Source organism: Humulus lupulus, chromosome X, assembly GCF_963169125.1.
Source record: "Humulus lupulus chromosome X, drHumLupu1.1, whole genome shotgun sequence".
In the NCBI taxonomy this organism is placed as follows: Eukaryota; Viridiplantae; Streptophyta; class Magnoliopsida; order Rosales; family Cannabaceae; genus Humulus; species Humulus lupulus.
Window position 1 is genome coordinate 174,002,140 of NC_084802.1, and position 4,723 is coordinate 174,006,862.

The 4,723-nt window shown below is 33.6% G+C and overlaps 1 long non-coding RNA gene across 1 annotated transcript; it reads left to right on the plus strand.

The window, feature by feature from the left end:
- Positions 1-492: 492 nt before the first annotated feature.
- Positions 493-3,984, plus strand: LOC133805395 (uncharacterized). Its single transcript, XR_009878949.1, has 3 exons — positions 493-687; positions 770-848; positions 3,456-3,984. It is a non-coding gene; the product is annotated as an uncharacterized LOC133805395 (long non-coding RNA).
- Positions 3,985-4,723: the final 739 nt, after the last annotated feature.

Sequence of the window (4,723 nt, forward strand, 5' to 3'; positions counted from 1 at the left end):
AACCCTGATCGGGTAAAAATCTCGGAAAATAAAATGAAAAATCATGGCAATTATATTTTGGGCATAAAATACATTCATAAAAGTTAAAGTTTGGTCAAAAATAATAAACCTAAAAGAAAATGGAAATTTTAGGACATTTTGTGTTAAATGCCTAATTTTACCGAAATGGGGAATTTTATTCCATGAATGGACCTTAGGTTAAATTTTATTATGTGATTAATTAAATTAAATGTGAGAGACATTTAATTTAATTAATTAATGTTAAGTTTGGTGATTAAAACTTAATATGAGTGAAAAAGGTGTCAAAAGCCAATTTGGACTTTTCTTCTTATGAAACATTTATTAACCTTTATTTAAAAAAAATAAAAAAATGAAATGATCATATATGGCAAAGGGTGGCCGGCCATGTGGTGTTTTAGAGTGGTGTGAACCCAAATTTTATAAAATTTAAATGCCATTTAATTAAGAGGTCAAGTGGGCAAGTGGGTAGAAAAGTACTCAAGTACCTTGTGATATTTTGAAGAGTATTGTGAGCAATTCCCACACTAAGAACCGATCACTCTCCATCTCTCATTCACTATCATCTTTTTTGAAGACCTCTCAAAGTGTTCTCTCCATTTTTTCAAGCCCAAGAACACCAAGGAAACTTTGAGGCTAAGTCTTGGTCTAGGAAGTATTTTCCCTAAGGTAAACTTTCACTAATCTAGGCTTTTGTAAAGTTTTAAGCATAGAGTTTCAAATAGCTAATTGACTATGTTGTTGGGGGAAGTTTGTTAGGGTTTTTGAAAGGTTTTGAAGGAGTCAAAGCTTATAGGAAGGTCCAAACCTTAAGCAAGAACACCAAAGAGGTAAAAAGTTTACTTTTGATGATTTTGTTGTAGGGTTTTTAGTTTTAAGCATTATTTTGTATATCTAATGCTTAGAGTTTCTTGTTGATGATGTAATAAGGTTATGGTAGTTGTTTAATAATTTTTATGATGCATGTGTATTGATTTTTGAAAATGGGAACCAAAACCCCCAAGGATTTTGTAGGATACCCTAAAACAAAACATGTTTTGAGCTGTGACTTCCAAGGGGTCAAGCAGCCACTGTATATTGTTTTTGTAAAATTAAACTGTACTGTGATGTTGTTGAGATTGAGTACATAAAATTGAGCTTTCGAAACACTAAAAAATGTTTAGAAATGAGTAAGTTATGCTATTTCAAAGTTTAGGTAAAAAACTGTTTTTTTCGTATTCTTATTTTCGGAACCAAGTTTGGACAGCCACTGTATAGGGCAAATGAACCCAGTTTTTTCTAAAATTTTGTGGACATATTTCTGGCATAACCTATTATTCCACTGTAAAATTTGGTAAGAAAATATTGAACGGTTTGAAAGTTATTAACTGTCAAAGTTTGGAAAAAATAAGGACTTGAAAATAAGGTCATTTTTACCTCATTGTTGGAAAATGATTTCACCAATCAAAAATGCTCATTTTGACCTAAGATTTTACAAAGACCTAAATGGCATAACAAAAATGGAATTGGGAAATTTTGGTAACAATTGGGTAAGTAAATTTCAAGTTATGAACTAACGAAATATGTAGTTAAAAATGTGAAAATTAGGTTTTTCACACTTAGTGTAAAAATGAGATTTTGGAACATAAGGTAAAAAGTAAAATTTTGCTTATTTCAAGATATAAATTGGTAAGTCTTGAAATCATATTTTCACTAAAATTATCCCTTTGAGTTTAAATGAATTATTTTTATTAAAGAGTTTTTATTCTTTCTAAAAAAATAAGAGATTTAATTTATTAATAGTTAATAAATTAAAAGAGGGTTTAAAATCCTATATTTTGAGAAAATAATTAAATAAATTATTTTCCTAGTAAGTAAAATTGATTAATTGCTTTTGGAAAATTAATTAGTCAAGATGAGAAATTTATAACGGTTTTCCTAATTAAGACAAATTAGGCAATTTTCTTAAAACGGTTTTTAGATATTAAAACCTTAAGAAAAATAAAAGGAAAATTTAAAGAGTTAATTTTCTTTAAAAATAATTAAGGAATTTATTTGTATTTTCTGGATATAATACCGGCTAAAATCTTACATATTTTAACCGACTAGTCGAAAGTGCGGGTTAATAGCGATACCTTGAAAGAATAAGATTTTTAGCGGGTTGTGGGGAAATACCATTGTGATACCCGAGCCTAGGTATCGAGACCTTAGGATAGGTCTCCCCGAGACTTAGGGTTTAGTCTCGAATATTTTGTATAACTTTCCTTAATGGGTTTAAAACCAAATAAGGATTGTAAATCCTTACAAATGACTTTTATTAAAATGACCAAACTGCCCAAAATAATAATAATGAATTATTAGTGTCATAATTAATCCGAGTATACTGTATGGATAACTACAGTATTGGCTAAGCGTAACTGGACTGAACGTTGGAGGGTGAAAACTTGCTGAGCGCTAAGGACTCCAAGTAAGTCAACTTATATTGTATGGCTGCAACATGAAATGATTATTGTCTTGTATGTTAGTATAGGGATACATGCACATATATAGGCTGTCATAGAAAGTTGCTTAGAGACGTTAGTCTAGTGAGTGCTGATTTAGAAAATATGAACGGTAGAAGTCCGTCATATCCTAGACGGTTGATCCCCGTCACACTGCTTGATTTTATTTATGTCCGGTTCATTACTGCGACGAGTGGCCATGAGATGAGGATAAGCTGGTTAAACCTAGGGGCGCCAAGATAAATGGGACCTAGGGGCCCTCATGCTTACTTAATCATTGGACGGTTAGAATCCGAGCAAGTGCTCTGATAAGTTGTTCCCGGATAGCAGCCGTGAATATTGGCCATTCCGTGAGAGTGCCTAGAGATACTAGGGGTTGCCAAGATTGAGTGAGGTTGAACACCCTAGGGGCAGCTGCTCACCAGCACCACTGATTAACATAGAAGTCTCCGTAAAACCGTGTAAATTGGATTACACTCTTGAATAAGTAGCGATGCCCTAGGTAACACGATAGTTACCCTTGATGAGAATATTTATTGGCTAGATCTTAGTGTGGGGACTCGGTTCTCTTTTACAGATTAGCAATTATGTTGGAGGGCGCGTTACGCATGAATTGTTGGAAATTGTCGAGCGTTGGTCTCGAATTATGTTGTGATATAATATATCTGCTTGCTCTGGGATTTTCTGAGCGCAGGGATATATTTGTTGATAAGATATAGTTGTGATATAATATATCTGCTTGTTCTGGGATTTTTCTGAGTGCAGGATTTTTATCTAGTTATGAATTAATTTATCCTTGGTTATCAGGCATGACCATAAGTTTGCCAGGACGCTTTAGCGTTCTTGAAATTGATTGTGTAGGGTTCGGATGGGTCCGGATCCCTATTTCTCTATCTGCTTTGTTTGAAAGTTGATCTTACTAAGCGTTTTCGCTTACCTAGTTGTTTCATGTTGTAGGTAAGTGCAAGGGCAAGGCAGAGTAGTGAGCGCTGGAGTCTTCCTTGCAAATGTACATGTGGACCGACCTTTTGGGAAGCCGTTTTATTTTTGGAAATGTTGTGTAATTTTCCTAAACAAGGCTCACTCTACTCTTTATAAAATATGTTTGTAACTAAATGTTAAGTATGGCCATACAACTTTTTAAAAAGTTTTTTTTTATATACGGGTTTTTGAGACATTTTGTTAAATGAAAACATTTATATTTCCGCATTATTGAGTCTTGAAAATCCGGGTCGTTACAGCCTGAAGGAGGAAAATAATTTCGCCTTTGATATCCTTGAGGATGAGAAGAAGCGCATGCTCTAGGAGATTGAGGCCAAGAAGGATTAGGCTACAGATCGGGCCATGTATATGATATGTTCTTTGAACCCTGAGATGGACACTTCATTTCTCCATGATAAGGAAGAGGAGTTCATCTCCAAGTGGAAGGCTCGATTGGCCGAGGAGGCGGTCACGGCTACTACCTTAGATGATGGAGAGGAGGATGAGAAAGACGAGGAGACTGAGTCTGGTTCAGTTGACCAAAACATAACTGTTTTGAATAGTGTTGCATCCCTTATTATTTTTGTAATTATTTTTTTTATGCCCTTTGGGCAAAGACAATTGAAACATCTACTTATATTTCTCATTTATATGTTAATGGTAGTTTTTATTATCTATGCTTATATTCTTTGCTTGAAATATTTACGCATTTTATCTACCTTGGATGCTTTTTACTTTTCCACACGCTTACATTTATTGCTCGAAAATATTTACTCATTGTGCATAAAGTGTTTACTTATTTATCTATAAAAGTACTTGTTGGGTTTAAGCGTGAATTTCTACGCATTCATGCATAGTTTACTCGAAATGCCCATATTCGACTTTGTTATTGTGAAGGTCAAATTTTACTTTTACCATGTATTTCTAAAAAAATACTAAGTGACGTGTAACCTCATTAGTCTAGTTATATTTTGTTTTTCCATAGTAACTTTTCCTCGTCCTCAAGTATGATTTCGTGGTTGCGAGGTCGAAACTTGTTCAAAAACTTTCAACCCTTGTCTCGACTTATGATTTTTGTTGGTTTTTTCCAGACTTGTTTAGTTCGTGTTTGGTTAATGATCCATACACTATTATTGTTTACTTCATGTTAGGTTAACAATCCATACATTGCTATTAGAGTTTATTTTTATTGATGCTATGTTTTTTCAAGCTCATGGTATGATTGTATACCACTTATGACTCTT